The sequence below is a fragment of the Pristis pectinata genome, chromosome 10 (genome assembly GCF_009764475.1).
Source record: "Pristis pectinata isolate sPriPec2 chromosome 10, sPriPec2.1.pri, whole genome shotgun sequence".
Lineage (NCBI taxonomy): Eukaryota > Metazoa > Chordata > Chondrichthyes > Rhinopristiformes > Pristidae > Pristis > Pristis pectinata.
In genome coordinates, this window is record NC_067414.1 from 64,895,169 (window position 1) to 64,916,164 (window position 20,996).

General features: G+C 41.4%; 1 long non-coding RNA gene across 1 annotated transcript in view; it reads right to left on the reverse strand.

The window, feature by feature from the left end:
* The window catches only part of LOC127575357 (uncharacterized), a 157,464-nt gene extending 137,891 nt beyond the window's left edge, over positions 1-19,573 (reverse strand). The window contains exon 1 of the long non-coding RNA XR_007957039.1: positions 19,335-19,573. This is a non-coding gene — a long non-coding RNA (uncharacterized LOC127575357). The remainder of the gene's footprint in view (positions 1-19,334) is intronic.
* Between the last annotated feature and the right edge of the window lie 1,423 nt (positions 19,574-20,996).

Here is a 20,996-nt window from a genome sequence, read left to right on the forward strand (position 1 = left end):
ATTACCCACAGATTTATGCAGGCTATTGATAAGCCAGCAATCATTTTTGAGTATACGTTCCCTTATGATTGACAAGTTAAAAATTACCTTTTGGTTGTGTCTTTGATTAACACGGTGTGACTGAAAATGATGAATAACACTGTACCCCCAGCTAACCATCTGTTACACAGCAGGTCGCAGAAAAGTCAGAATAAAGTGGGTATAGGGATTAATTACCTCTAATGCCTGCAAATGATGAAATCAAGGGTCCAATACTTGCGAAAGTCAAATATCTTCAAAGCTTCAAAATATCTTATTAATTGCAGTTTTCATAAAATATAAAATTATAATTAATTTTCTTCAAAGTGGTGCCTGCACTTTAGTGAATATGATTACAATTAGGGGTAAATGATTTGTGTACTGAAGGGCAGCCATGGTGATATAAGAACCGCCATATCCTTTGTATTTAATTGTGATGTTGTACCTTTGAGCTTCTGTCAGTTTGCAGTGATTTTACCAGCACAATTTGACTCCATTTGGCCTGATCAAGATGAAAGATCATGGAATTTTAGAAATGACTGTCAATGAATAAAAATCATTTTCTATGATTTTTAAGACCAGTCTAAAAAAATTGGTTAAATTTGGAATTCTCCTCCCCAAAGAGCTTCAGAGGACGAGTCAGGTATACTCAAGGCTGAGTTAGACTATAGGGGAGCCACCATTCACTAAGATCACAGCTGATCTGATTGGACGCGCAGCTCTGCATTTCCATCTCTTGCTTATCAATCATCTACCTCTGCATTACAGACATTCAATGACACTGCTTCCACTGCCCTTTGAGGAAGAAAGTTGCAAAGCCGCACGACCACCTGAAAGAAAACATTTCTCCTCACATTCTCCTTTAATGGGTAATCTTCCCCTCCATTTTTGAATTGGGATCCGTGGTTCTAGATTCTCCCACATGGAGAAACATTCTCCCTTCATCTACCCTGTCGAGACCACTTGAAATCTTATATATTTCCATCTTTTTAAACTCCAGCTAATACAAACTCAATCTAACCAATCTTTTCTCATTAGGGAACCAAACTATTCCAGGTGTTAGTCATAAACCTCTGAACTGTTTCCAATGCATTAAATCTTCACTAATTAAGCAGACCAATACTATTCCCAGTATTTCAGATATGATCTCATAAATGGCCTATACAATTGAAACAAGCCTCCTTTACTTTTGCATTCAATTCCCCTCGTAATTAATGATAACATTCTATTAGTTTTCCTAATTACTCACTGTAGCTGTATACTAGCCTTTTGAAAATTATGTAGGAGGACACCAAGGTCTCCCTGCATCTCGGAACTCTTTTGGACAATATACTTTCATTTACTTTTCCTGCCAAAACAGACAATATCGCACATCTCCACATTATACTCCATTTGCTAGCCCTTTGCCCATTCACTTCATCAACATTGTAGCTTCTTAATGTCCTCTTCACAACTCACTCTCCCACTGAACATCAGCAAGTTTAGCTACAATACCTTCAGGACCTTCACAGGAATCATTTCTAGAAACTGTAAGAGCTGAGGTCCCAGGACCAATTACTCCCTGCTTCCCATTATCCAGCCAATCTTCTATCCAAACTAATATTCTACATCATGAGCTTTTACTTTTTGCAATATCCTTTGACATACCTTATCAAGTTTCTTCTGGAGATCTAAGTGCAATATATTCATCGGCAAAACTGGTATTCATTGGCAGCAGCTATTGTCACTGCCACTCAGGAATTTCTTCTGATATTGTGTTGCATTCCATTTGAGGGCTTCACACTTTCTATTCCCTCCTTAAACTGAGACCTGTCTACATTCAAGTAATAGCGATGTATAAGGGGTTATTTTGAGCCCTCTGCTGCAAACGATCAGCTCACTGTTCGGAACGAGGAGAAGATTTGCAAGGACACTGAAATATTGATGCACGACCTGGCAAGTGCTCATAAGTTGTAGAATAAACCTTTGGCATTGGGAACATGTATGAAATGAAATGCTGCAAGGTGACAAAATAGCAGCATAAGCCATGATCTAATGAACTTCAAATGACAACCTTGGTATGGGTGGAGAAGTTCTGAATACAAGCAGGTGACTGACTTCAAACTGTTAGCAAAGGTTCAGCTTTCAGCTATTTGAAGACAGAACTTATTTGACAGTAACATGGATCATAACTGAAGGTCTCCCTCATGAGCTGTGCCTACATTTGTTTGGCAGCTGCCACAGCTCAGTTATCCTTTGCGAGAAACGTACAGCCTTCTGAAGTGTTGCCAAGCAAAGAAAAACTGCCTGGATCTGCCTAAAGGGAGATGTGAAGGCCAGCTGGCAGGGGCCAATGGCTGTTGGGGGTGCCTGACATTTCTGCAGTGGTCCTTTTGATCCTGTTCCTCTATATTGTAGATCTAAGAGAACATATCATTAGTCTTCAGAGTTCCATTCTAGAACTAGAAAGCCAAACTGGAACTTTGGCAATGTGGCTTTCATTTGGCACAGAGCCCATAAAATCCATTCTTGTTCTACTGGGACTCTGGATAATGCCACTGAAACCAGCCAGTCACAAATGAATAATGTAGACTGGATTATATTTTGGGTTCATATTTTGCTCAGGTATCTTCCACAGAACTATCCCATGTGAAAATTGGAGTGAATCCATAATGAATCCATGGTGCATAGCTTAGAAAAGAGAAACCTTCAGTAGATTAAATGGTCTTTTCTCATTCCACAATTTCTTCTGAATGATAGTGCCCATTGCACATTTGGCCTTCTATCCACTTTTGAGAGTGCAAGACACAGTTCTCGTTCAGGTCAATAATCCAACCGGTTTTTAAACTAAAATTTGCAGATATAGTATCTGAAGGGATACAATATGTTCTCAATTGCAAAACTGAATACATTTTCATTAAGCACATAAATCTGATTTTTATGACATAATACTGTGCAATACCATAGTAGGCTATCACAGCCTTTCCAGCTGTTTCAAAGAAGTCACTGACTAGTTATTCTCCATCCTCTGTGTTGTCCATTTTTCTACACTGCTAAAGGTCATTACGGATTCTTCATTGACTACCTCACTGATCTGTCAATCAAGCAATTGTTTCCTTGTTGCTATAGGTTATGGGATCAAGGCTGGGGGATGGGGGAGTCTGGCAGGGTTCAGCTTGTTCCATTATTTCACAAGATACTAAGAAACTTGAACAAAAGACATGTAAAATCAAAAGGTGGCAGCAGGCATTTAGAGATTCTGGCACGTTGTAGCAAAATTAAAACTATGATCTCCTGTGAAAAAAAGGAAAAGGAAATCTTACACTCATATGATGCCTTTCATGTCCTTTTCAGGACATCGCAAAGCTCATTATGGCTAAATAAGCACAGTTAATGTGTGCTCATTTTTATAAGGAACATGGATAACAACTTGCAGACAACAAACTCCCATAACTAGCAATGTGATAGTGACCAGGTAATTTATTTTTGATGTCAATAAATGCTGCCTGTACTAAGACTGGAGTAAAAGCTGATGCCTTGATTTTGTTTAGCAATAGTGGTCCAATCCAATTTATAGATGCATCATTTAAGCAGTAGGAAAATGAAGCAGCCACTTCCTTCGAAGTGGTATTGGTGGCATAACACTCTAATCTCATCTTGCCTGGTTTAAGTTAACAAGCAACTCTTTCCTGTTGGAAAAGAGATATGGTGTAGTCCTCACAAATGGCATGAGTGGGAATTTAAACTGATATATTCTGTCTGGGTCCCACATGATTGTATTCTGAGTAAATCAGGATGAACCAAACTAAGTCTGATTTCTCTAGGGTTTACACTGCCCCTCGTCAGTTAATGTGGTAGGAGAGGCTAAATTGCCTGTCCAGTTCCTGTGCCAACATTGTGCCTTTGTTAAATGCATTCTGAAATTCACATTAGGCTTTTCTGTCAACCCATGTCCATATCAAATCCTGTGGGTGGGAGTTTTTGCTCAGATATGCTACTAAAATAAATTACATCACGCTGTTTAGATTGGGGTTTGGAGCTTCTTCCCTTCTTACGTTGAGGATTTTGCCAATAAGTATGATGTTTTACAAAATAATAAACTGGTTATTATTTAAGACAGTTTTTGTACTATTATAACAGGTTATTTTTAAAATACTGCATGGTGTTTGGATATTTTGCTTTCATGCAGACAAAAATAAAGATTCAGATAATAGTTCTGAGATTTAAGATGAACAGATTCTGAAAATGATAGTTCATATCTTGTACTTGGATAACACATGCCATTCAGCCCATTGAGTTATTACTTGTCTCCCCCCTCTCCTTATTTACCTTCGATATATTCTGTCTCACATGTGTCAACTTGCCTTTCATTCTTTTTGCTATTCAGCTACACCAAGAGGCAATTTACTGCGGTCAATTAATGTACCAGCACGTCTTTGGAACTGAGGGTGAAGTTTTGGTAGTGCATGAGTAATCTACATCTACACAGCTTATTTTGCATAAATTATGAGTTTGACTAGAGTCATGAATCTGACAATTTCCAAGTGAAACTGAAGATAAGGGTCCTAAAAATCCACAGGAAATGCATCTTATGGTCTAAGCCAGAATGTCACTATTCATGACTTCTGCTGCTGACCTGCCAGACTTTTGGAGAGATTCTCTTTATTTCAGGGTCAGTGATAGACATGTGTGTCATCATGGGCATTTTTGAGAGTATAGATGCTCAGCAATGGGACAATAGATATGGCAGAGGTGGAAGAGTTTGTGGAGGGTTCCAGATCCTAATCAGGAGATAGCTTGATAACCCACAATGAACATTTCAGAAATAATTCTATTTCTCTTTGGAAGTTCATGTCTCATATCAAGCTGGACACCTGTTTAGATCCCACAATCTTTTGTTGTCGGAAAGATCACCTGGCCTGATCAGATGCATCTTTGCTAACTGTTCGTATGCAGATCAATGGAAACCTAGAGCTTGCTTTCCCAAAACAGCCTAGTCTATTAAAAAAAGTCAAAGTTGAACTTAATAGATTTTCAATAGGCAAAAATGTTAAGGATGGCAGAGTCAAGGTGCACAGATAGAATTAGGATGTAGATCAGGTTTGATTTATTGGAATGGTGGAAAAAACTCCAACATTGAATTGGACTTCCTCCTTTCCTACAGGTCTTAAAATGGGTCCCATAGGAGCCTGGGAAACACCCGTGGTAAGAAGTCTTGTTCTTGTTCCTTGTCAATGTCACAATTGTGATAGGGAAAAAGCTCTTCCCAAGAACAGGAATACAAGCCACTGTATCATGACTGGATATATTCAGATTCCAGGGGCATACATTTATTTTCCAGAACAGGTGTAAGTGTATGGAAGAGGTTCATATCTAAATGTTGCCAATTAATATAAAAAGCGTCTAAGAAATGTCAGGTTGCATAAGTGGTGAAAGCAAAAATGTACAAGTACAGATGTAGACAGAGAATAAGAGACTCGATGGAATATTTTGACAGTAATTCTGTCGGGACTATGCTAATGTTGTTTGTCAAATGCAATTAATCAGGGTTAATAATAGGAATAATAAATTTAGAACCATTCCCAAGAGATTTTGTGTAATAACTAATAGAAGGCAGATTTTCCTTTGATTTATTATTTACCTCAGGAGATTAAGTCAGTCATGCAGTCCCAATAAGGATATAAATAAAATATTCAGCTTGGTGCCTAACCTTCTTTAACTTTGCTTATCCCCATACCTGTTGACCCCTTTTGTACCAGATCCATAAAAAGGAGGAAATTAGTGGAAGAAATATTTTTGTATTTTTTCTTAAGTGTCTTATGATTTTATTATCAAAGGGTTTGTAGCTATCTTTTTATTAATATCTTTGAAGTAATGGAAAGAATTCTACTTTTTCCAAAGGTATGATTTATTACCCACGAATTACTATGGAGAACACTGGAATGCCAGAAAATGGGTGAGAAGGAATCAATGTGATGTAGCTCAATAGTTCATTCTGCCTGTTTGCTGTTGTACCCAGGTAAGCACGCTGCTGCCTACCTTAGTCCAAAATCATGAGTGGCTAATAACAATGCATTAGCATGTGCTGATTAAAGACAGACAGCACTTCTTAAACTGACAGTGCACTGGAACTGGAATAGGGGGTGGAAGACAGTTTAGAAGCGGATACAACTTTGTAGAAAGTGTTGAGTGTGGAAGCCCTGATTTTCTGATGCTGCATTGGTATCGGTGCTGGAGAAGAGCAGAGGTGCATTTCCCCTATCAGGGGCGAGAAGGCCCACCAGAAACCTGCTGAAAAGCCAGTGAAAAGAAGCCATTCTTGAGGTGAATGCCAGAGATCAGGAGCCAAGGATCCAGTTGCAATGTTGGATAGCGGACAAAGGCCCGACAGAGGTCAAGGTCTGTGAATGTACATTCAAATGCTACCTTCCATCAAATGCATTGCTAGCCTTAAAACCTGCTCAACGCAACCCATCCATACCACTCGCCGAAAGATTTCTATCAGTAGTGACTGGGATCTAATATTTATGTGCTCTGCCTCACCTTTTCATTCTTACTACTATTCCAAATCACCAAGCCTCCAAACCACATCACACAGGTTGGATACACTGCCAAATATTCAACCATGACAACTAAGTCAACCAAACTTATTGTACAGCATTCACTAAACATGCTTCCCTCTTTTGCAGGGAAAGTTGGTGCACGGTCAACTACATCAATAATAAACCAGCAGGGGGCAGGCATGGCTGTATCACCTTACATTTTCCGTCCCTCCCCACCCCACTTGCTCCTATGACCCCCATCCCTGCCAGAGTAGAGAGTAACCTCTATAAATGGAGTGGCCATGTAGAGTCCATGGGCAGCAACAGGGCAGAGACAGTCATTGAAGTAGACATACTGAAGTAGACAATCTCATCCCCCTCAACCTATATCCTCTTCTGCTAAGCTATTACATGCTTTCCCTCCCCCTGTAAGAACAAAGTCTTTCAACCCTTCTGTCCCTTACAGAAGTTTAAATTTGCGAGTTACAGCAAGACAGGCAACTAGGTTTCCTTAACTTTAATTGCAGCCACCAGGTATTTCATGTACTGCACACATTAGGTTGGTGTTTCTATCTATTAATGGTGAGTGACCAGGGATGAGATGGCTGCCCACAGGCCAAGTGGAAAGGACAGACTGGTTCTAACTCCTAGGAAAGTGAGGTTGCACACAAGTTCTGCTGCAGAGGTTTTGGGTGATGGCTTTGATGAAGCAGGCCGTCTGTGCTTATGGAATCTTTGATGAATTGGCAGGGCTGACTGATTGGTGCCGGCGATGTCAAGCAGCCTGGAGGTTGACACCAACTTTGCTCAAAGCTTTTAAGCTGTTTTGCAGTCCATCCTTTCCAGAATAAAACAAGCTACTTCATTAGCATGATTATTGATTGAACTGGCATCCTGGTGCCTCAGGTATCAACGCAGCACAGGAAAACCACACAATGTCTGTGCAGAAGTGGAAGCTTAGACTGCTCCCATGCAAGGTCATGATACTGTTATCATCTATGTGAATACCACATTTAAAGAAGCTTTTAGGATCTCAGAGCAGCCCAGCAATCCAATTTTCAGCAGATTACCAGTAGTGCCGAGGAGCAGCAGTTGCTCCTGTGGAACCTGGATCAGTTTTCCAAAATAAGGTCCAGGGGATTTGTGCTCAAACAACTGCCACTTTGTTGGTGGACTTGCTGTTACCCATCAGCGTATCCTATACAGCTCAGACTGAGACAATGTAATCCATAGCCTGGCTTTCTAAACCTTGAAAAGGCCAGAGACTTGGAAACACCTCACTAAACCAAAGTCACTTCTATGTTGACTGAAGCACTCCTCAAGCATTTATCATGACCAGACATGTTTAAAATATTAACAATCTAGATTAATCGTTTGTGGAATTCTGACCACATAGTAAAGGTTTGTATCAAAGAGTATTACTACAAATAACATTTCAATTAGCTTGCATCCATTTAATTAAATCATTGAGTGTTTAATTAACTGAAGCCAACACACACAATAATTGCATATTTATGGGTAGTATTTTTCTGAATTGTATTAGGAGAACAGGCTTTAACTTCTGTTTAATCTAGTCCTGGTAGTAAATATTTGTAATGCTTTTGAAAGGAGTATTAGCATCATTGTTTATTAATTACTCAATTCTTTGACATAGTTCCCATCAAATGACATTTTGACCCAGGAATAGAATCTAGCATTCTTAGGACTTATTCTGTAAATTTCTGCAAATCTTGAATAAAATAAAAACAGATCGCTTACTAATTTTTAATACAGATCACTGTGCTAAGAATAAATAAAGGCCCTTTGAAAGTAGGACCTGAAAAGATGGTTCCCTCGACTGTAACTTCTATTTTCAGAATCCATTACCATGGTAATGAAGATAAATGCTTTAAGTTGCCATTGTGGAACTGTCAAGCATCATAAAGACTAACAAAAATGAAGCTTTAATTGGCTTCTTACAGGAACAAAGAGCATTTTGTTAGACTGCACACTTTGGCATTAAGCAGATTAACCCAAAGTGGTACTGGCTGGGTCATAGCAAGTTCACAATTAATTTAGCCATCATTCATAGAAGTAATCTCAATGAGATTACATATACATTAATGGTAGTTCTATAGATGTCCATTCAGAAAAGAATAAGAATGGAAATGGCACTTCATATGTGTTAGATTAATTAGTATATTGCTTATAAATTATTTCAAGGAATTCCTTTGAATCTAATCTCTCAATCTAATTGTCGTACCTTCAATAGAAGTTCAGAAAAAACTGGACACAAGCTGTCCACCAAATTGGAACAAGTTTCAAATAAATTTATCCTCATGAAGTTTAATAGAACCATAGAACAGTACAGCACAATACAGGCCCTTCGGCCCACCATGTTGTGCTGACCTTTAAAGCACGCCTAAGACTATCTAACCCCTTCTTCCCAAATATCCCCTATTTTAAATTCCTCCATATGCTTATCTAACAAATCTCTTGAATTTGACCAATGTACCTGCCTCCACCACCACCCCAGGCAGCGCATTCCATGCCCCAACCACTCTCTGGGTAAAAAACCTCCCTCTGATATCTCCCTTGAACTTCCCACCCATTACTTTAAAGCCATGCCCTCTTGTATTGAGCATTGGTGCCCTGGGAAAGAGGCGCTGGCTGTCCACTCTATCTATTCCTCTTAATATTTTGTACACCTCTATCATATCTCCCCTCATCCTCCTTCTCGCCAAAGAGTAAAACCCTAGCTCCCTTAGACTCTCCTCATAATCCGTACTCTCCAAACCAGGCAGCATCCTGGTAAATCTCCTCTACACCCTTTCCAATGCTTCCACATCCTTCCTATAATGAGGCAACCAGAACTGGACACAGTACTCTAAGTGTGGTCTAACCAGAGTTTTGTAAAGCTGCATCATTACTTTGCGGCTCTTAAAGTCGATCCCATGACTTATGAAAGCTAACAACCCATAAGCTTTCTCAACTACCCTATCCACCTGTGAGGCAACTTTCGGGGATCTGTGGATATGAACCCACAGATCCCTCTGCTCCTTTAATGTTCTTTAATTGAACTTGATAAAATGTATTAAATAACTACATGAAAATTTATTGTGATTACATTCATAGGACCTCTAACATATCACAATGTCCTAGGGCACTTCATTGGAGTGATGACAAAGGAATAAGGAGGTCAGGACAGATGACACAAGCTTGGTCAAAAAGATAGCTTTTAAACTCTATTTTAAAGAAGGAAAGGGAGGTAGACAGGCTGAGAGGTGTGGCATTACAACAAGCATCCTATGATGTTTTGTCATTACTGCTTACGTTCAGTGGGCTCTCTCTACTTGCATGTGTTGGATCTGGTTATTTTCGAATCCGCAGGTCCTTTCAGGAGTCCAAGGACGAGTTGAAAACAACTTGGTGCTTCACAAAGTTTTATTGGAAAAGTTTAAAATAAAGAAACAGTCACAGAGCACATGGCACTAGCTTTACTACTAAGAGATGAGCTGAGACAAAAAGAACTAAAGATGAGCTAGGGCCGGTGGGGGAAGAGAGTAAGAGAGTGATTAACAAAAGATGACACCTTTTATACTCGAGATAAGAGGTACTCCTTAGCTAACAATAGTCCAGTCGGAAAACTTATTAGATACCTGTGGCAAAACCAACCAATGGGAGAACACATAGTCACCTGATGGACGAACCAATAAGCTAGGAAGCAGCCATTCCTTGTGCAGCCACTTGAGGTGTATTAAACACTATACATGTTTAAAAAAAAACTACTTAAAACAGTTGAATCCAACACATGGAAGATCCAGAACTAAAATGCAGAAGTATACGACAGTCATGGTCATAGACTGAATAAAAAACATGTTATGCAAGGACATTTCTGGGCCACAGTCTGCTTATGCCTTCTTCAATGATTTCATTCAATGATTTTAACTCTAATTCAATGAAGTTCTTTGGAACTTTTCTTTACAAATTGAAGGCGTGACATAAGTCAAAACAAATGTTTTTGTTAATGGTATTAGTAATGCTGCAATGTTTGATATATAGGCCTAAAAGCAATCAATACTGGCTTTCTGCATTATGAATGAGAAGGTGTGAAGATTAAAGCCAAACAGAAAGTCTGCTGTTTCTAATCATCACATTTAATGTCAACGTTCTTTGTCTCAGGCATTTCTTGGAGCTATTCAATAAAATGTTGTCAAATCTCTGAAGACATGTACAAAATAATTGCTTCTACTTATGGTATGGTGCTGTTTTCTTTCATTTGAAAATACTTCAAGCAATCTATGACAATAAAGCTCTAACCTAAGTTAAAAAAAAAGAACGAATTGCTTGCTTACACAACACAAAATGGTGCAGGAGTAACTATGCTGCATAACTAGCATCTTACTGGGTTCATCTAAAGGGATTTGTAATACTCAGTGCTCAGCGGGATATGTCTGCTATTATACTCAATAAGAAAAGACATTTAAAATCCAATTTTGGCAGAGTGGCAGCCATGTGTCAGTTGGTGCTGCTGTTGACACTAAGTTAGAAATTGTTGAATCAAGACCCATTTCAGAGACTTGAGCTTATAAACTAGGCTGACACTCCCAATTCTGAAAGAGTCCTGCATTTTCAGTGTGGTATATTGGAAGGTGATGCTTGCAGAACTACTGTAGAGCTATTGAGTAATGCATCAAGTAGACTTTAAGACACACAGACAACTTCAGAATATGTACAAATTCTTTTACTGATGACTAACAACTGGAACCATGTGCTAACATTACAAGTATGACTACTTTTTAATCTCATATACACACGATTCATTTATAAATATATCACATTGATTTCCCTCTGGAAAAAGGCTTTCCTCACATGTACATCAAATACACCCGCCATCTCTTCTGTTCTGAAACATTAAATCTGGTTCTTTCTCAGTTAATGCTGCCTGACCTGCTGAGTATCCTGGCATTTTATGTCACAGACATCCGAGATGTCCTCTTCAGAAAACACAAAATCACTTGGTTCATCTCCGACACCTCTCTCCCCTTTCTTGATCTCTCTGTCTCCACCTTGGGAGGCAGATTATCCACTGACATCTTCTGCAAACCCACTGACTCCCACAGTTACCTCGACTACACCTCTTCCCACCCTGTCACTTGCAAGGACGTAGTTCCCTTCTCTCAGTTCCTCCATCTCTGTTACACCTGTTCTTGTATGAGGCTTTCCACTCCAGGACATCCGAGATGTCCCCTTTTTTCAGAAACCCGATGGCCAGCCATTTTAATTCCATTTCCCATTCCCACACCGACATGTCTGTCTACGGCCTCCTCTACTGCCAAGCTGAGGCTAAACACAGATTAAAGGAACAGCACCTTATATTCCGCCTTGGTAATCTCCAACTTGATGGCATGAACATCGATTTCTTTAACTTCCGGCCCCACCCCCCCATCACCCACACATTCCTGCCTCCAGTTCCCCTCCTCCCCTTTATTCCATGTTCCACTGTCTTGTCCTATCAGATTCCACCTTCTTCAGCCCTTTGTCACTTCCAACTATCACCTCCCAGCTTCTTACACTATTCCCACTCTCCCCTTCCCCCACCTGCCTATTAACCCCCACTAACCCGGATCCACCTGTCACCCACCAGCTCTTGCTCCACCCCTTCCCCTCACGCTTTTATACTGGCTACCTCCCCTCTTCCTTTCCAGTCCTGATGAAGGGTCTCGACCCGAAATGCCGACTATCCATTTCCCTCCATAGATGCTGCCTGACCTGCTGAGTTCCTCCAGCATTTTGTGTGTTCATTTCAGACTTTCAGCATCGTTTGGGTTCAATCTAATTGACTAGCTTTCTCAGAAATGTGAACCTTTGTAACAGTGTTTAGGTCCCCAGTGATGTACTTACATCCTGACTCAACTCACTTGTGTCTGCTCTTCAATGGCTAGTTCTGTGTCCACCTCTGAAGTATATTCATCATCATGTTTCACCCAGATATTCTGAAATCTCTCTCTCTGCAATCATTTAGGAAAAATGGATACTTCTCACTTTTTCACCGATTTACAGAGCATGTTGTTCTGGAGCACATTGATTCCAGCCTGTTCCTCACAGATGCCACCCATTCTAACCCAGTGGCTGCACTAATTTTTGACACCAACAGCAAAGAAACCACAAGCAGCTGGAACTGCAACCGTACCTGAGGTCTAACGCCTCTACACTCTTCCTGGTGAAAGCACTCCCACAATTCTGAACAGGCCATAAGGGAAAGAGGCAGGGGCAGTATTGTTAATCAAGGAAGGTTGAGTCGTGATAATAGAGGCAGTGGGTAGTAAAGTAGAATTGGTTTAACATGAAATCATGAATAGTAGGAGAAAGAACACATGGACGGGAGAAGTCTATAGGCCACCAAAATGCTCAGTAGGGTGAAGCATAAATGGGGAAATATCCAAGGCATGTTTGAAAGGAACTGCGGTTGTAATGGGAGATTTTAATCTATGTATTGATTGGACAACCTGATGGGCAAGGATATCATAGGAGAAGAATTTGTGGAGCAGGTAAGGGATTGCTTCTGAGAATGGAATGTTATGGAATCTACCTGGGAACAGATTATTTTATCTTTATCCAAGAGTAATGAGGAAGGATTAAAAGCAATCTTGTGGTTAAAGATCCCCTAGGAGGCAGTGACCACAATGTGATAGAATTCCAGATGCTGTTTGAGGGTGAACACCACAGGACCAAAACCATTGCCTTCAACTTAAATAAGGGCAATTTCAATGGTATGAAGGTGGATTTGTCTGAGGTGAACTGGGAAAGTAAGGGATAGGTCAGTAGATGAACAGTGGCAGATATACAAACAACTGGTCCATAACGCTCAGGAGAAATTTATCCCAATTAGAAAAACGGATTGTATGAGAAAGAAGCTCAATCTGTGGTTAACAAAGGAGGTCAAAGAAGTAGGCATACAAAGTGGCATGGGCAGGTGGTAGGCCAGAGGACTGGGAAGTTTTTAGAATCCAGCAGTGAAAGACTAAAAAGCTCAGAAGGGAAAATAATTAATTTTGAGAGAAATCGTGTATAATATCAAAAAATACAGTAAGAGTTCCTATGGATTTATAAATAGAAAACAGGCAGCAAAGTATCTGACCTCTAGAGAATGAGGCTGGTGAATTAATAACAGGAAATAAAGAGAAGGCAGATGAGTTAAATCAATATTCTGTATTAGTCTTTACTGTGGAGGTCACTGCAAATATCCCTAAGATAACAAATGAGCTTATTGCATATATAGAAATTTGTAAACAAAAAAATCACAGTCACAAGGGATAAAGTATTTGAGAAACTCATGGGACTAAAGGCGGAAAAATCGCTGGGACCCAATGGCCTGCACCAGGGTCTTAAAGGAGGTGTCTGCAGAGATAGTGTACCCATTGGTTGAAATGTTTCAAAACTCACTAAATTTTAGGAGTGTCCCAGAAGATCAGAGAAGAGCCAATGTAATTCCTTTGTTTAAAAAAAGGAAGGCAAATATCAGGGAACTATAGCCCAGTTAGTTTAACAACTATTGTTGGCAAGATGCTGGCGTCAATCATCAAAGAGAAAATAACTAATTATTTAGGAAAGCTGAATATAATCAAACATAGTCAACATGGTTTTCTGAAAAGTAAATCATATTTGACAAATTTGCGCAAATTCTTTGAGAATGTGACGGAGATTTGAAAGAGCAGAACCTGTAGATGTAGTGTATTTAGATTTCCAAAAGAGGTGCCACATAAGATGCTGGTGCATAAGTTAGAAACCCAGGGTAGTGGAGGAAGTGCACTAGCATGGACTGAAAGCTGGCTGTACTGTAGAATACAAAAAAAGTTGAAGTAAATGGGGAGAAACAAAGGACTGCAGATGCTGGAATCTAGATGAAAAACACGATGATGCTGGAGGAACTCAGCAGGCCAGGCAGCATTCGTGGAGAAAAGCAGGCAGTCAATGTTTTGGGTCAGTACCCTTCTTCAGGACTGAAGATAGGAAAAGGGGAAGCCCAATATATAGGAGGGAACAGCAGAGCAGTGATAGGTGGACATAAGAGAGAAGGCGGGGTGGAAATAAATGGGTCCTTTCCAGGCTGGAGGAATAAAACTAGTGGAGTGACCCAGAGATCCATTCTTGACCCTCAACTATTTACTGTTTACATTAATAACCTGGAGGACAGAATGAAATTTAAGGTGATAGGGCATGTTGTGATGAAGACATTGTAATTCCATAAGGGGATATTAGATAGATTGAGTGATTGGATGAAAACCTGGCAAAGGGAGTTTAATATGGGGAGGTGTGAGGCCATGTACTCCGGGAAAAGGAATCAAAAGATGATTACCTAAATGGAGAGAGGCTACAAATGACTCAAATTCAGAAGGATCTGGGTGTCCTGGTGCACGAATCATGAAAAGTTAGCAGGTACACCAGGCTAATTCCTGGGATGAGAAAGTTGTTCTGTCAAGAGAGGCTGGATAGTTTGGATCTGTATTCCTTAAGAGTTTATAATAGGTGGGGGGTGAACTTTTTCAAATACATGAGGTCCTAAGGGTGCTTGACACAGTGGACGTTGAGATGTTTTCACCAGTGGGAGAGTCACAAACAAGAGAACATGGCCATAATATAAGGAGCCAGCCATTCAATAATTAGGATAAATTTCTTTTCTCAGAGAGTAATGAATCTCAAGAATTCTCTGCTCCAGGGGTGGTGAAAGCCAGGTCATCCATTATATTTAAGGTGGAGATAGATAAACATTTGAAAGATCAAGGAATTGAGGGTTACAGGGAATTGACACAGAAGAGGAGTTGAGGCCAGCATGGCTCAGTCAAGATTATATTGAATGGTGGGGCAAGCTTGCGGAGCCCTGCTCCAATTTTCTCCTGATCTTGTGTTCCTGATTTAAACCCAGTGAGATGAAATGCCAGCAGTATATTTCCAGCTGTGTTCAAATGTGGCATTCTACAATATTTGAATAAAGAATTAGTAGGACTATGATTCATAGTTAGACACAAAAAACCTTGTAAAATGTTTCTTCAATGTTTTTGCAAGAATATGTAGAAAGTTTTAGTCTACACTCTTAGAAGGTGGATTGCATGGGGTGATACTATATTTAATGCTGTTCATCTGCATAAAGCATTCAAACAGGTATGACCTAAATTGAAGACAGTGGGTATGCTATGAACTGTAAAAAATGATCTTTGTTCCTCAATTAAACATACTGCTGTTGCACATGAACTTGTGCCAAACTTCAATGCAATAAGAACTAGAAAGTTGTCATTGAATTTTCTGACAAAAATTGACATGATATTCTCTCAACTGATTGTAACAAGCAGCCCCAGGTTTTTAAAAGCATCTTTGGAGGTCTAGCTGTACATGCCAAAGCTACATCTTCTAGATCTCTATCAATACCTTGCCAGTGTACAAAGTATTTGGCAATGGCCTTTGTATTTACAGTGCTAGCATCTACTGACTGTAATTAATCCAAGATTCTTCTTCTCATCACACCGGCGATGACTACCATTCTATTGCATATCCACATTTGAAAACTTTTCTGAATCAATCAAGCATTTGAGAATTTGCTCATATACTCTCTTGAAATGACCTCCCTTCTACACAAAGCGCTTGAATGGATACAACCTAAATTGAGGTCCAGAATCTGACACCAATTATTCAGGTATGCTGTGAAATGCAAGAGCTGTAGCTGTGATTGCAAAGTCAACAGCCACTAAGTTCTACTGTGTGCCAGCTTTGTCCTCTTCTTCATAATAATCCTCATTGCCAGTTGCAGATCGTACTCTTGCTATCTACACAAAAAGAACTTTCCAACTCTGAATGTTGCAGTGGAAGCTCAAACTACTTCTGTCATGGCTTTGAGTACCCATTGTGAACAGAGATTAAGAATGTGACAACAGCTCTGCAATCTGTCCTCCAGCAAATTGCAAGGATTGAAAATGTGCAGCATTGGCCTTGGGGATTAAGAACATGCTTTCTTTTCTCAAGGTGAGAGCATTTATCCTCCAACAACTGCCACTCTATCAGTGACTAAACCTTGTTAGCCAACCAGGCCAGACAGTTGCCAATCATGGCTGGATGGTGCAGCTTGAAAATGGTCAGAGGCCTGGAACTGCAAGAAATCATTCTCCAAAGCAATCTGCGGCATTCTGAACTCTTAATCTGTAGCTTTCCTCCAGCCAAACTGCAGCCTCTGGTGCAAGATTAAGATATCTTCATTAATCACATGTACATCGAAACACATAGTGAAGTGCGTCTTTTGCATAGAGTGTTCTGAGTGCCAACATAGTATCCCCACAACTCCCTAACCCGTACGTGTTTGGAATGTGGGAGGAAACCGGAGCACCCGGAGGAAACCCACGCAGACATGGGGAGAACGTACAAACTCCTTACAGACAGCAGCCAGAATCGAACCCGGGTCACTGGCGCTGTAATAGCGTCGCGCTAACCGCTACACTGCTGTGCCTGCCCATATGAGATGTGAGTGTTAGGACAGGCAAAGGCGCAAGGACCACAGACACTGTAAGTGAGCGCAAAGGCGATTAGGTTATGTTTCAATAATTGATTATTGTGTGTGTGCGTGTGCGTGTGTGTGTGTGGAAATGCAAACGTATGGTTGAATCAAACCGACCATCAGCTGGCGGTTCCGCAGGGAACCATGGGCTATCGACTAAACCAGTTTTCCCCAGGGTCAAAATGTCTATTACTAGAGGGCATGCATTTAAGGTGAGAGGGGGTAAATTCAAAGGAGATGCGTGGGGTAAGTTTTTCTTTGTGGTGGGTGCCTGGAATGCACTGCCAGGGGTGGTGGTGGAGGCAGGTACCATAGAGGTGGTTCAGAGGTTCTTAGATAGGCACATGAATATGCAGAGAATGGTGGGATATGGATATTGTGTTGGCAGAAGAGATGAATTTAATTAGGCGCTTTATTAGTTCAGCACAACATAATGGGCTGAAAGGCCCGTCCCCGTGTTTTACTGTTCTATGTATGCAAAAAAGATTGAAACAACCTGGATGACAGGTGCCAATGTGTATCGTGACCTTCTGCTCGGAGGCTGGATTCAGTTTTGAGCCCAGAGGCAGCCACTGACAAGCTGAGAGGGAGTGGATTCACTTTATTGGAGATTACGAGGTTAAGTGGTTTTGAATTTCACTCTGGGTTCAGGAAGAACTTCCAGAGAATTTTACCTTGCAACATAAAGGTGGAATCATTCACAAGCACAAATTTACATTGCAGTGAATGACGGATCAGCCTTTCCCTTCGCATTACTTCCTGATATTGCTACCACGAAAGGCATGACTGATCATCAAAGGTTCATAAACTTTTGAATGAAGTGAGCTAGTAATTTAGAGTCAAAGAGCAATACAGCATGGATACAGGCTCTTCAGCCCAACCAGTCCATGCCGACCACGGTGCCCACCCAGCTAGTCCCAATTTCAGCCCATATCCCTCTAAGCCCTGCCCCTTATGTACCTATCCAAGTGCTTTTTAAGTGATACTATTGTACCTGCCTCAACCACTTCCTCTGGCAGCTTTTTCCATATACTCACCCTTTAAAATCTTTCCCCTGTCACCCTAAATCTATGCCCCCTAGTTTCGGACTCCCCTACCCCGGAGAAAAGACTGTTACCATCCACCTTATCTATGCCTCTCATAATTTTTAACATTTCTAATAAGGACGCCCCTCATTCTCCTACGTTCCAAGGAATAAAGACCCAGTCTAGCGAACCTCTCCCTATAACTCAGGCCTGCTAGTTCTACCAACATGCTCTAAAATCTTCTCTGCACTCTTTCCAGTTTAACCAGGTCTTTTCTATAATAGGGTGACCAAAACTGTACACAGTCCTCCAAGTTTGGTCCCACCAGAGACTTGTACAACTGCAATATCATGTCTCAACTCCAACAGTCAATGCCCTGACTGATGAAGGCAAGCACTTTTTTCTAAATATGCTTTTCACCACCCTGCCTACCTGTGATGCCACTTTAAACGAACTATGCACTTGTACTCCTAGGCCCCACTGTTCCATTATACTCCCTAGTGCCCTACCATTCATAGTACAAGTCCTACACTGGTTTGACTTTCCAAAGTGCATTACCTCACACATATCTGTATTGAAATCCATTTGCCACTCCTCAGCCCACTTCCCTAACTGATCAAGATCCCCTTGCAATCTATGATAACCTTTTTCACCACCACCAACATCTCCTAATTTCATCTAATCCACAAACTTCCTGATCAAGCCTTGTGTATTTGCATCCAAACCATTCATGTAAATAACGAATAACAACGATCCCAACACTGACCCCTGCGGCACACCATTAGTCACCGGCCTCCATTCCGAGAAACAATCTTCAACCACCACCCTCTGCTTCCTACCTCTGAGCCAATTTTGAATCCACCCAACTAGTTCTCCCTGGATTCCGTGGGACCTAACCTTCCAGACCACCCTACCATGTGGTAGTAGAACTGTATGTTACCACAACTTGTAACCTCATGATCTGGCATGCCCTGCACTCTATTATTATTTAGATAGTGATGACCCTTGTCCAATAAGAAGCAACTAAAAGTGAGATACCAGTGGTGAAGCAACTACACAAGATTACTTGCATGCCAAACAGTGAAAGCAACTTGCTAAAATGATCTTGCAACCAGTGGACCAGATCAAAATTCTGCAGTTGTGCCCCATCAATTTATCATCGTCATAGCGTCACACAGCACAGAAACAGGCCATTTGGCCCACTGTGTCTATGCCGCTCTTATACCCATCTACACTAATTCCATTTACCCGCATCGTTTTCTGTTTCGCCTGCCGTCCGCACCCTCTTCACATTGCCCGATCCACTTCCAATCACACTGCCGTCCCTGCTTCAACTAGCGACCGATTTCCTTGGTTAATTGCCCCTTCGCCGCTCTGTCCATCTCTGCGCCCGCTTCACCCTACACGGTCCGCTAGGCCATCACCCTTTCAGGTCCGCATGCATCCTGGGGGAGGGGGGGGGCCTTCCTTTCAGGTCCGCTCTACCCTGCCTTCTTCCCGCCAGGTCCGGCTGATCCCCAGCCTGCCTTTTCCCTTTCAGATCCGCTTGAGCTCCACCCTGCCGGGTGCGCACCCAGTTTGCCCGCCCAGTTCTGATCATCCTGTTGTCTCAGTGCTACTCCCTGCCGCCAGCTCCCTCCGTGTCCAAGTGGCTCACTCCCGCTTCGCGCCGCCTGTTCATGCTTCACCCCACCTGCTGCGCTGGATCGTTGCCCTGCGCCTCTTCGCACTGCGCCATCCATTTCCAACCACCCCGCTCTCCCTGCTTCACCCTGCGGCTGATTACTGCTGTGCATTCCTTGGTTAGGCGCCCCTTCGCTGTGTCCCATCTCTGGTTCACCCTCTCCGGTCCGCTAGGCCATCATCCCTTCAGGTCCGCATCCACCTTGACGTGTTCCTTTCAGGTCCGCTTGAGTTCCAGCCTGACGTCTTTTTTCAAGTCACGTGAACGCCCCCTCCCTTTTCCCTTTCAGGTCCGCTTGTTCTCCACTCAGGTCCGCCTGGGAATTTTTAGTATTCAGGGAGTTCCCAGCATTTTCAAGAGGGATTTAGGGGAAGTCAATGCGAGATTTTTTAATGCAGATGGTCACCACTACAATACTGGCTGGTTTGATCTCTTATACTTGGACGCGATTTCCTCAATCTTGAACCAATAGTCATGCCCCACATGCAATAGGAGGTTCACCACCACAGTTAACCAAATAACAAGAATGTAGATTGGAGCCTTCAAGGTGTCAAACCTTGTCGCCCAAAATAACATGAAAACAAATAGGCTGCTGTCTGCCTTGCTGCTCAAAACAGGAAGTGATGCATACATCTTTGTATATTATCAATACACACTTTCAATTGTTAAAAGCCAACGTCAACCTTCCCCTAAATTCACAAGAGTATAATTTTCTGTGCTCAGAAAGGCAGTGCAACTGAGATCCGATTGTCTTCTTGTTTTGATCTTCTGTGGTAGATAGATTCAAAGAAAATTGTAGTTACCAGGGAAGCAAAGTGGCTGTGTGTGCATGTAAAGCTAAGTACTGATTTGAAGCTATATTCATGGATTGGTAGTTATATGTAGGGCTAAGAAGTAAATATGAGGATGGTGTAGGCTGTTAGTTGTCATTGTTATAGAAGCCACAGATGGCTGATGATTGTGGTGTTAGGAACAGATAAGCTGTGTACTTACTGTTATTTCCAGTTCTGTCTGTCACTTGAATTCCCCCCTCTACCATGGCACTGATAATCAAGCTACACTGCCTAGAAAGCCAAGCCACACATAAATACCGTTCTTATTTTGTTTAGTGCCAAGATCCTGTTCTTCTATTCTTTCCCTTAAGTTGCTTATCTTTTAAATGCATCAGAGTTAAAAGTAACAGTTTAGGCTTAAGCTCCTATTCAAGAAGCTTCAACAAATTTTCA